This window comes from Pituophis catenifer, unplaced genomic scaffold (assembly GCF_029215685.1).
Source record: "Pituophis catenifer annectens isolate HBS135680 unplaced genomic scaffold, rPitCat1.0.hap2 SCAF_3, whole genome shotgun sequence".
Lineage (NCBI taxonomy): Eukaryota > Metazoa > Chordata > Lepidosauria > Squamata > Colubridae > Pituophis > Pituophis catenifer.
Window position 1 is genome coordinate 13,467,912 of NW_027256883.1, and position 12,962 is coordinate 13,480,873.

General features: G+C 42.2%; 1 long non-coding RNA gene across 3 annotated transcripts in view; it reads right to left on the reverse strand.

The window, feature by feature from the left end:
- The window catches only part of LOC139315624 (uncharacterized), a 113,177-nt gene that overhangs the window by 51,529 nt on the left and 48,686 nt on the right, over window positions 1-12,962 (reverse strand). For all 3 annotated transcript variants that reach the window (XR_011600292.1, XR_011600294.1, XR_011600293.1), the window contains exon 2: window positions 743-846. This is a non-coding gene — a long non-coding RNA (uncharacterized lncRNA). The remainder of the gene's footprint in view (window positions 1-742; window positions 847-12,962) is intronic.

Sequence of the window (12,962 nt, forward strand, 5' to 3'; positions counted from 1 at the left end):
CATTTTCTATATTTCACTCATCTATTTTTATTTCTGATTGTTATATTTATTCTCTAACCATCAATAAAATGACTCCCATATAGTATAATATTCAGTTTGTTCTTTCTCTTTAATTGCCAGTGTTAACCTATTCATTTCTGCACATTCTCGTATTTTCCTAATCACATTCTCCTCTGTAGGGATCTCTTCACTTTTCCAATTTTGTGCAAATACAATTCTAGCTGTGGTCATTACATGGATAATCAAATATACATTTTCTTCGCTATACGTTTCTGGTAAAATCCCCAACAAGGAATATTTCAGGTTTCAAGTCAATATGTTGTTACATCATCTTTTCCAACCACGTATGTATTTTTCTCCAATATTTTTTGGCTTCTACGCATGTCCACCACATATGATAATACGAGCCAGGTGTCTGATGGCATTTCCAACATTTGATTCTAAAAGGCTTTATGACAGAGGAGAAAATGGCATAAAATATTCCCTGTGCTGGTAGGTGATTGTGCTATTGCACTTCGACATGGGTTGCTTTCAAGGCAGGTACATCTGAATGCATCCCAGTTTTAGCCATGAAGGCAGTAAATTAGAAATCCTTTCATTGTTAAAAACATTGAGGAATCTGGTAAAGGAAATACCTTTAAAACAATGACTCAACGGGGCACCAGTTGTCTAATATATATATTTTAAAAATACGTAGTAGTCTCGCCATTCACGCAGAGATGCCATATTTAGGCTAACTCACCAAAAGCAGAGCCCAGATCTACTGCTAAATTCCAGGAACATTCGAAACCGCTTCTTCCAGACTCCGGAATGCAGGAAACCAAAACGGGTGACCGAAGTGTTGCCCTGCAATTCAGTTTTAAGTTTAAGCAAACACATTGTTGATGTACACGCAATTAGATGTAATTGTTAGCTGCGCCCTGTATTTAATCCTTTCATCTGAAATGATACAAGATGAAGAGGCATTTTCAAAAGCCATCATGGAAATAATTATCAAGCCAATCCAACTCTAGTTTCCATAACATTCTGATGGGTTTCTTTTATCTTTTTTTCTCTTCCTTCCTTCCTCTCTTCCCTCTCTCCGCTTCCTTTCTTCCTTTTCTTCCCATTCCCATCATCTCCTTCCTTCCTTCCTTCCTCACTTCCTTCCTCCCCTCTTCTCATTTTCTTTCCTTCCTTCCTCCTGCCCTCCTTCCCTATCTCATTTCCTTTCTTTCCCCTCTTCCTTCTTCCCCTTCTCATTTTTCTTCCTTTTCTTCCTCACTTCCCTTCTCATTTTCCTTCCTTCCTTTCTCCCCTCTCTTCCTTTGTCTATTTTTTCTCATTTTCCTTCCTTCCTTCACTCTCTTCTTTCCTCACTTCCATTCTCATTTTCCTTCCTTCCTCTTTCCCCCCTCTTCCTTTGTCTATTTTTTCTTTTTCCTTCCTTACTTCCTTTCCTCCCTCCCACCCTTCCTTTCTCCGCTCTCTTCTTTCCTCCCTTCCCTTCTCATTTTAACCCCCCCCAAACATATGATGCCATTCTCAATGTATAAACACTTAAAAGCTATTCAGGAAGTACAGCAACTTCAGGCCTCTTTCTCAAATGTTTAACCCAAATTTATAAACGTTTAAATCTGGGTTAATTTCTTGGGGGAGAGGGATTTAAATGAGGGACACAGGACCCATCCCATCCAGGGATGCCTCCAAATCCCTGTTCTGCTCCTGCAACAGAAACATTTTTTTTTTTAAAAAAAATGGGATTTCTGATTGCAAAAAGGCATTGCTTGTGCCCTGGAGGAAAGAAAGGAACATTTGCCAATTTTAGCATCTTTGTGCTAAAAGTCCATAAACAGAACAATTTTATGAGCAGTCCCAACTGATGTACTTTCGTCCAATTCTGTTGCTACTGTTGTTCAGATTTCTTGGCAGGGATGAGTAGAATTCAGGTAGTCTTCAACTTACAACCATTTGTTTAGTGACCATTCAAAGTTACAACAGCATTAAAAAGAATATTATAGCCCATTTCAATAAATAAACAGTTTTTTATCTTCCTGGGAAGTTGATTTCCTGGCCTTCTCTACCAAGTGAGGCTACTCCAACACCAACCCTGTGCAAATGTGTAGGAAAGCTAATTTAAGCATCCAGGAATGGGCAACCCAAAGCTTCATAACTGGACTGCTGCACTGTTCCCCAGCCCCTATTTTTCAATCCCACCCCACCCCCCCACCCCCGTCCCTGGAGCAGACCTCCTGCTTTACATGCAAAATATCAGGATCCAAAACCCATTATCCCCTAAAAGGGCCAGCGCATAACTTTTCCTAGGATCGCAGATCGCTCAAAACGGTGAATAAGAGCCCAGAAATAAAACGTGAGATTGCACTGGGTCGCACAGCAATGAGAAACATGAGCCGAATATGGCAGTGATGGCAAACCTTTTCGGCACCAAGTGCCCCAACCGGAATGTATGTGCATGCACACACGTGCATGTGTGCTGGAGCCCTGGAAACTCGAAGACCAGCTGGCCAGTGTGCACGTGTGTGTCTGCCCCCGGTCTTTGGGTCTGGTCTTTGCTCATGCCGGAGCCCTGGAAACCCGAAAACCAGGGGGCTGGCATGCATGCAAGACAGGAAAAAAATGGACTCATTTGAGCTGATGCTGGAGAAGGCTCCTGCGTATTCCTTGGACAGTGAAGGGAACTAACAGGCAAATGCTGGAGAGCCAGGGTGGATAAAAATCAATGATTTTTTTAAAAAAATCAAAAAAATCGGATTTTTTTTATTTCAATCGGATTTTTTTGATTTCAATCGGATTTTTTTATTCAAATCAGATTTTTTTTTTATTTTTATTGAATTTATTTTAATAAAAAACTTTTGGGGTAAAAATCTATCGTAAGATAGTTTTCTATTTAAGATACATAAATAATTTAGTTTATTCAGCATGAAATGGAGCTTAGTTATGTAGCACGAGGCTGTATATTCTGCAACACTGGGACTATCGGTGAGTCAACAGCGGGTCAAAAGAGTAGCAGAGATGACAGTTGCTCTTTAAAAATTATGATTTAAATCGAGTTGATTTAAATCAAGACTTTTTACTAGTGATTTAAATCATGATTTAAATCCACTTGATTTAAATGAAATCCACCCTGTGGAGAGCATAACACCAGATATGTCACTGGAAGGCAAGAAACACAAAACTGCATCTCACTTAGTTTGGCTATGACATGTGGGGGAATTCACTGGAGAAAGCAATTATGTTTGGAAGAGTTAAGAGGTCAAAGGAAACCAGGCCGTCAAAAAAACAGCTGGACACCATCAACAACTGACACCAGCCAGAGCACAGAACAACTCAAAGAAGTAGTCAAGATATTGGAAGATGTGGAGAGACCTGGTCTATAGAATTGCCAAGAGTCGGACACCACTAAATGGATAACATCATCATCATTATCATCATGGAGATTCTCAGTCATCCAGGTCATGGTTGTCCCAAAGGTGCTTTTTCAAAAGCCAACTGGATTTTCTTTGTTTTTCCTCTAAGACATTTTGTTGAACTGAAGAAGCTGCTTGGGCGAGAAGAGAAACGTCTTCAAGGAAAAACAAAGGAAGGTCCAGTTGCCTTTTGAAAAAACGCACCTTTGGGATGAGCCTCATCGTAACTTTTGAGGGTGACCATCCATCAATGCAAAACCAACCTTGGTTGTTGTTTTCTTCCCCAGGGATTGAGGATCCATCACTCCTCCCATCTGCAACCACGACTAAACTAAGAGAGGAAAAAAAGAGAAAGTATGGCTCACACGCCTGCCCAGGTAGACATAATCCCCAACGCACAGGTGTTCTGTGCCAAGACTCATCAAGCAACTCCAGAAAGCTGTCTCAACCCAACAGGTGGGAAAGCACCTACTCATCACCGCCTTCCACCCATGACGCGTTTGTTCATGGCCAAGTCAAGCCAACAAGAAGGGTCAAGAGGGAAAACCCTACTGCCTTCTCCGGGAGAACTGGAGCGTCTGGGAACGAGGCGGCTGTCTTATTTATTTATTTATACCTCCTCGGCGTCTCAACCCCTAAGGGTAGTGACAGCGTGAGAACTGGGGTGTGTCTCTCTTGGCTTTCCAAGAAAGGCGGGGGGGGGGGAAGAGCTCCCCTTCTTAATTGCTTCGCTTGTCTCCACCACACCTGCTCCTTCCCTTCTTCGGTAAGGCAACTGAGGGCAAGCATCCAAGGCAAATGAGTGTGTCTGTCTGGAGATGCAATTTCCATGCGAGTAAAAGAGGCTGGAACCGGGAAAGGTAAAGGTTCCCCTCACACATAGGTGCTAGTCGTTCCCGACTCTAGGGGGCAGGGCTCATCTCCATTTCAAAGCCGAAGAACCAGCGTCTCCCTGGTCATGTGGTCAGCATGACTCAACGCCAAAGGCGCACGGAACGCTGTTACCTCCCCACCAAAGGGGTTCCCTATTTTTCTACTTGCATTTTTTACATGCTTTCGAACTGCTAGGTTGGCAGAAGCTGGGACAAAGTAACGGGAGCTCACCCCGTTAGACGGCACTAGGGATTCGAACCGCTGAACTGCCGACCTTTCGATTGACAAGCTCAGGATCTTAGCCACTGAGCCACCACGTCCCTGGCTCAGTGTCCTGAAACCTGAAAAAAAACCTGAAAACCTGAAAAGTCCTGGAACCAGGAAAAGGGGCACGCTAACAGGCGAGGAAGAGAGAGAGAGATTCCCTGCAAATACCAGATAGCAAATCTTTTTTTATTATTATTTGGCTGTTGAGAAATAAAAAAGAACTTCCTCACAGCTTAGTCCAAGGTGGTATTTTTGGGGTACAAGTAGTCCTCGACTTACGACCACACTTTATGTTGCTAAGCGAGACCGCTGTTAAGTGAGTTTTGCCCCAGTTTATGACTTTTGCCACAGTTGTTAAGTGGACCACTTCCCCATAGACTTTGCTTGTCAGAAGGTCGCAAAAGGGGATCATGTGTCCCCGGGACACTGCAACTGTCAGACAGATAGTTCTCCACTTACAACAGTTCGTTTAGTGACCGTTCAAAGTTACGACGGCACTGGAAAAAGTGACTTATGACCATCTTTCACACTTACGACCGTTATAGCATCTCCATAGTCACGTGATCAAAATTCAGACACTTGGAGAGAATTGAGATATCTGATCGTGAATGTATTAACAGCGGTTAGAATTGTGTGTGCTAAGAATTGGAAAAATGAGAAAATACCAATGCAAGATGAAGTTATTAATAATGGAATGTGCTGAAATGAGTAAGTTGACATTTGAAATGAGGAGGAGGAGGAGGAGGAGGAGGAGGAGGAGGAGGAGGAGGAGGAGGAGGAGGAGAAGAAGAAGAAGAAGAAGAAGAAGAAGAAATAATAATAATAATAATAATAATAATAATAATAATGATGATGATGATGATGATGATGATGATGATGATGATGATGATGATATATTGACTGTATAGTCAGGGACAAGCCTTTTTGCAACTGGAAGAAATTAAAAGAAACTTTTTGGATGAGAAGCCAAAAGTTTTCAAAAAAAACAAAACAAAACAAGAAAGTTCAATTGCTTTTTGGGAAAAAAAGCACCTTTGAAGCGACACTGATTTCTCTCGACTCCATAAAAAAAAGGGGGGGGGTAAGGAGCTGTAATAATACTTTGCAAAGCAGCATAGAGAAGGAATGTCCTTTGAACCACCATTTAAACAAAGCAAGGTTCAGACACCCTCCTCAGAACTGATCTTCTCAAGCAAGCCAACCAATTCCCTTGTCCCTTCGTCTTAAAATAATCCACTCCATTCCTTTTGTTTACTACGCAAGCATGCATGCGGCAGGGAGGATTGTTACTGGGGTAGGAATCTCTCCAAATTAAGAGGCAGGTGGCCTGCAAACAATAGGCGCTCTTCCCTCCTTTGCTAAAATTTGCATTATGCACATCAGGTGCCTTCCATTCTGTGAAGAGCTAAAAGAGCTGCTCCTGTTATTCCTTGCTCAAGTTTATCGTTTGAAAAGATGCCAAAACCGCAGAATTGTCAAATCTACCCCCGGTTCAAGACAAAGGATGAAGCAAGTTCCTCTCTTGGAGAATCCATGCTAGGATAAATCTGATTCCGTGCCAAGTTTTGATTACATCATCCAAAAAACTTAAAACTGCCCTCCTTGAACTGGATTAGAAGGCCTCCCCATAGGAAATACATGGCTCAGCTGATTCATCCGGGTTCCTCGGAATTGTCTTCTGCAACCAGATCTTCTCCTAGGTTCTTGAAAGGGGACTTTCCCCATTTCGGTTTGCCCAGAACTTTCCACGTCAGGTGCTGAAGATCTAACGGTGGAACAGGTGATGATCCATCACTGAATTATGTTCTGCTCTGTTTTATACTTGCACAGCCTTAGAGAGCCATATGTGGGCAAGGCAAGTGAACCCAATAATGGAAAGGGACAACTTGGGTTTGGAAGAGACCACTTTAGTGGTTAAACCATTTTGCTTCGAGCGTAAAAGAAGGATCAAGAGGGAAAAAGAACTTATCTCTCTGGGGCAGAATTTAGCTATGTGACATTGCTCCATTACCAAAACTGTTTGAAACTTCCGCAGCAAGTGACTTCTGACAGAGATAGAGCCAGCATTTAGCTTTATAAAAGTGGCAGGGGGGGGGGTGCAAGGGAGGAAGATAGACTATAAGGAAGGAGGAGAAAAAGGAGAAGACAGACAATGAGAAGGGGAAGGAGGAGAAGATAGACAAGAAGAGGAGGAGGAGATAAACAATGAAAAGGAGAAGAAGAAGGAGGAGAAGATAGACAATCAAGAAGAGAAGATAATCAATGAAGAGAAGAAGACAAATAATGAAAAGGAGAAAGAGAACAAGATAGACAATCAAGAAGAGGAGAAGATAAGACAATGAAAAGGAGGAGAAAGAGATAGACAATCAAGAAGAGGAGAAGATAGACAATCAAGAGAAGAAGACAGATAATGAAGAGGAGGAGAAGAAGATAGACAATCAAGAAGAGAAGATAGACAATGAAAAGGAGAAGAGGAAGGAGGAGGAGATAGACTATCAAGAAGAGGAGATTGACAATCAAGAGAAGACAGATAATGAAGAGGAGGAAGAGAACAAGATAGACAATCAAGAAGAGGAGAAGACAGACGAGGAAGAGGAGATAAACAATGAAAAGGAGAAGACAGATAACGGAGAAGGAGAAATAGAAGATAGACAGTCAAGAGATGAAGATAGACAATGAAGAGCACAAGATAGACAATGAAGAGGAGGAGGAGGAGATAGACAATCAAAAAGAGAAGGAGAAGATAGACAATGAAGAGAAGAGGATAAACAAGAGCAGGAGAAGTTAGACAATGAGAAGGGGAAGGAAGAGGAGATAAACAATAAAGAGAAGAAGACAAAGAGAAGGAGAAAAAGGAGAAAGTTTGATTTCCTCACATCAGATAAGCTAAATTTATTTATTTATAATATTTGTATGGCCACCCATCTGAGAGGTTTACAACAAACCATAAGGCCTGCAACCATAAAACAACCATAAAACAATAAAAAAAAGTAAAACTATTGAACAATATTTATTCATTTAAAAGATTTGTGCAGCTGCCCATCTTATATCACAAGAGACTCTTCCCCAATGTGAACACAGGTTTTCTTCCGCCGACTCCAAATCTTTGCAAGAGCAACCAGGGAAATATTCTGAAGATGGGAACTTTCTTCCCCTGAGGACAGATCGATTAGGATACGGGTTTTCAATGCAACTGAGGGTGCCTCAGAAACATTTTGAAATGTCCAGAGCAATTGCTGGGTGCATGTGGGAAATGTCAGGTGTTAAAGATATAAATTACTTATTGTATCAATAACTGGATAAAGGAGCAGCCAAAGACCAGAGGAGGCAAAGTGCATTTTTCAAGGAAACCAGAGGAGAGAAATTATTAGCAGTAATAAATGTCAGGACCTTTATACTGCTGATGCTATCGTTTCATCTGAATGCTATTGGAGATTCTGACTGATTCCACACTGATAGCTATTTATTAAAGACGTTGGGACTCTAGAAAGAGTGCAGAGAAGAGCAACAAAGAGGATTAGGGGACTGGAGGATAAAACATATGAAGAACGGTTGCAGGAAATGGGTATGTCTAGTTTAATGAGAAGAAGGACTAGGGGAGACATGATAGCAGTGTTCAAGTATCTCAGGGGCTGCCACAAAGAAGAGGGAGTCAAGCTATTCTCCAAAGCACCTGAGGGTAGGACAAGAAGCAATGGGTGGAAACTAACCAAGGAGAGAAGAAACCTAGAACTAAGGAGAAATTTCCTGACAGTTAGAACAATTTATCAGTGGGACAACTTGCCTCCAGAAGTTGTGAATGCTCCAACACTGGAAGTTTTTAAGAAGAGATTGGATAACCATTTGTCTGAAGTGGTGTAGGGTTTCCCAAGGTCCCTTCCAACTCTGTTATTCTATTTTTCTATTCTATTCTATTCTATTCTATTCTATTCTATTCTATTCTATTCTATTCTATTCTAGTCTAGTCTAGTCTAGTCTAGTCTAGTCTAGTCTAGTCTAGTCTAGTCTAGTCTATTCTTTGTAAAATATGCAAAAATGTATGTTTGAGTAACTTTACAACCGACACAGAAACCACAAAATTCACCCTCCCCCAGACACACACACACACAAATATCTACATACAAATATCGCATCATTTCCTATACTGAATTCAATGTTTTATTGCCCCTTAAGGTCAGATCTTTATTATCAAACAACTACATGTTATATTCACATGATAAAGGGCGGGGGGGGAGGGGGAGGAAAGATATGCAGGACTAAAGTGCAGTTTTCAAGGAAACCAGAAAAGAAAAATTATTAGCGGTAATCATGTCAGGAATTTATATTGCTGAATGCTATCACTTCATCTGAATGCGGTTAAAAGAGATTCTGTATATGCCTTTACAACTTCTGAACAGACTGAATAAACAAATGCGGAGCTCAGGATGTCCGTTTGTTGGTGCATGTTTTTATAACCATGTTTCTAGCCCTCGTGAAGTACATGCCTAGCTACATGACTGTATATATAATATGAAAAGGCACTGCAACATTTCAAAAGCTTGGTCACAATACACTGGGATTGGGAAAGTATTTTTTCCCCCCGCTTCTTCGCTGGGCCCTCAACACCACATCAATGATTATTGATTTGCAAAATATACAAACATGTATGTTTACGATCGGCCCAACCCACAGAAATTTACCTCACCCAGGAAGTAAGTCAGATCAGGACAGTGCTTCCTGCAGAAAAACATTGGACAGCCTCAGGTGAAGAAAAAACAGTGCTATTCTATTAGGAATAATGCAGTCCCCATCTAATCAAACTTGATACCAAGATGTTTCTAATTGAGACTGATCCATGCATTGCTAGTCCAGACTTCTAGGATTTAATCTCCTTGCCTTGTGAGGTAAAACTCAAGAATTGCAAGTTCAAACTTCTCGAAATAAACCTCTGGCTTTGGATTGACTTTTCCATATCCCAAATTCTTACTTGTTCCTTCAGTATGGCTCAACCCTATCTCCAGTTTTTATCTCCGGGATCTGGTTTATTCCTTATCCTTAACCCTTGCTTTAAAACTTGCCTCTTATTTCCCTGCTGCTAGCTCCTTCCTCACATCACATTGCCGTATCGCAATCCTGGGATACACAGAGACACAAGAGATCAACTCATGAATGTTCATAAACAGTCTTCCTCAAATGAACACTTGGCAGGTAAGAGGGACCATAACATGCCGAGATCTCTAGCTGACTGGCTTTTCCAAATGTGTTGCTTTCATTCCAGAGTGTTGAATCTCTGTTTGGGCAGCCTGTGAAAAATCCCCAATCCAGATGTGACAGAACCTTCCCTTCCTGTCTTTCTCTCTTTCCTGGCTCTAGAACCACTCACACATGACCTAGCTGAAGAAGCTTCTTGGATGAGAAGCAAAACATCTTCAATAAGAAAAACAAGATAAGACAACGGTTAGAAGACATACTAACGCAAAATATAGATGCAAAACCGGAATTCTTTTTACTGGGCATTATATTTTATTTTATCTGTTTATTTTATTTGTTTATATTTATATACCGCCCTTCTCCCGAAGGACTCGGGGCGGTGAACAGCCAACAGATAAAACACAAAAATACAAAATTTAAAAACAGTATTAAAATCCAATTAAATTAATTTGGCCCACAATTAAAACACCCCTATATTAAAACTGATAATTAACAATTTAAGAATTAAAACAATTTAAAAGAGTTAGGCTAGCCCGGCTTGCTGGAATAAAAACGTCTTTAGGGAACGACGAAAGGTGCGAAGATCCGGGATCCGCCGTATCTCTGGGGGCAGCTCATTCCAGAGGGTAGGTGCCCCTACAGAGAAGGCTCTCCCCCTGGGGGCCGCCAGTCGACATTGTTTGACTGATTTCACCCTGAGGAGCCCCTCTCTGTGGGAGCGTACTGGTCGGTGGGAGGCTATCGGTGGCAGAAGGCGGTCTCGTAAATACCCGGGTCCTAAGCCATGGAGCGCATGGCGGGCAAATACAAATAGAGGCAAATACAACAAGGGTACAATTTACTTAATGTTACATATTCTAACAGCAGCAAGATTGGCTTTTGCACAAAAATGGAAAAATAAAGAGACCTCCACAGAAGAAGAAATGTTAGCTAAAATATTAATTTGCGCAGAAATGGACAGACTGACTTTGGAACTTAAAGATAAGAATCAATCAAGAGTATTAAGAAATCTGGAACAAATTTTATTATTGGCTGGACAGGAGAAGGAATCCTGGGATAAAAGACTATTGACGAGTAAAGTGTTTAGAAATGTTTAATGTTAATTTTCTATGTTAGATACGATTGAATTGGCTGTCGATGTAACCTACATAGATGAAAGAATATATATATTTGAAATGTGAGAATTAGCGTAAACTTGTATTGAGATAAGGAAGTGTATCAATTATAAGGTAAAATTTGATGAAAATGTTTAAACCGGAGATGTCACATCATGTCCACTGTTTTTAGTTTGTATTGTTAAAAAGAGCCTTTAAAAAAAAAAAAAAAGAAGAAGCACCTTTGGGACAACCATGACCTGGATGACTAAGAATCTCTACTGACTTCGAGCTATGCAATTTGGGATGAACACTCTTTGAATGATGTGGGAGTAGGAATGGATTTCCAGAGAAAAATTGCAGATTATAGGAACCAGGAGGTGACCCCGAGGACACAGATAAACCTCCTAGTGCTCCAAGCACCCTCTAAAAGGATGCAAATGACCAGCTGTCTGCAAGGAATATAAATCCTTCCATTCCCCACCATCCAGTCAGAGCTGAAGAAGCTCTTTGGATGAGAAGGGAAACGTCTTCAAAAAGAAAAAAAACAACAAGAAAGTCCAGTTGTCTCCTGAAAAAGCACCTTTTGGATAACCGTGACCTGGATGACTGAGAATCTCTACAGATATGACCTATCAGTTCTCCATCCCTGACCCATGTCCGCAGACTGGGCTGCTTGCTAAACAGCTTTCACCACCAGCCCCTAATCTCTGGATCATCGCTAGGGCTGGGCGTTCACCTCTCTGCCGCTGCACATCCAATACACACAACCACACTCTTGTGTACCTTCCTGGGCAGGAGCCAGAGTTTATCACAGGGAGTTGAGTCAGGCAGGCCTCAGGTAACCTTCCGCCGGTCCCTTTGATCGCGGGCCTTCTGAAGGGCGAAAGGAAGGCGCCAAGCCTATCAGGTTGATAAGGGAGACTCCACTTCATTTAATAAACACAAAAACTCTGCTTTCTCTGAAATGACTGGGCTCTTTGACGGCCTGTGCACACGGCTGCACCGCAGTAGGCTGGGAACAGAAAGATCTCGGCCAATAAATCCAGTCACAAAATGACATTTTGGAAATGCCAAGTTGCCAAAGAACAAAGTGCTTCCATTTTGATCAGCCAATGAAGTCGCCTTTGTCTGTCTTGACACAGGCTGTGTTCGCACACTGCAGAAAGCCACAAGTATCGTTAACTGTGGTTTGCTGGCCGGTTCCACCTAGCTGGTTTACAACGGGGCAAAGCTGCTAGTCGCAGTTGGCAAAACCCAGATGACGGGTTCATGCAACACACCAAGAGGGAGCCACCACTTTGGTGTAGTGGTGAAGGTGCTGGCCTGGAAACCTGGAGACTGTGAGTTCTAGTCCTGCCTTAGGCATAAAAGACACCTGGGTGACTTGGGACCAATCACCAGAAGATTGAGTTCTAGTCTAACCTTAGGCATGAAATCCAGCTGGGTGACTTTGGCCCAATCACCAGAAGACAGCAAATTCTAGTTCCACTTTAGGCATATATACAGGCTGGGTGACTTGGGGCCAATCACTAGGAGACTGTGAGTTATAGTCCCACCCTAGATAAGAAAGTTGGCTGGATGACTGGGGCCAATCACCAGGAGACTGTGAGTTGTAGTCCCACCCTAGACAAGAAAGTCAGCTGGGTGACTTGGGGCCAATCACTAGGAGACTGTGAGTTATAGTCCCACCCTAGACAAGAAAGTTGGCTGGGTGACTGGGGCCAATCACTAGGAGACTGTGAGTTGTAGTCCCACCCTAGTCAGGAAAGTCAGCTGGGTGACTTGGGGCCAATCACTAGGAGACTGTGAGTTATAGTCCCACCCTAGACAAGAAAATCGGCTGGGTGACTTGGGGCCAATCACCAGGAGACTGTGAGTTGTAGTCCCACCCTAGACAAGAAAATCGGCTGGGTGACTTGGGGTCAATCACCAGGAGACTGTGAGTTGTAGTCCCACCCTAGACAAGAAAGTCGGCTGGGTGACTTTGGGCCAATTACCAGGAGACTGAGTTCAAACTCTACTGACCCCGTGCATTATACAAAAACCTTCCTTGGCCCCCCCAAACTTTCTCATGCTTCAGCTTCAACACAGGTGGCATGGTGGCATTTCATAGGCTTGACAGCCTGGT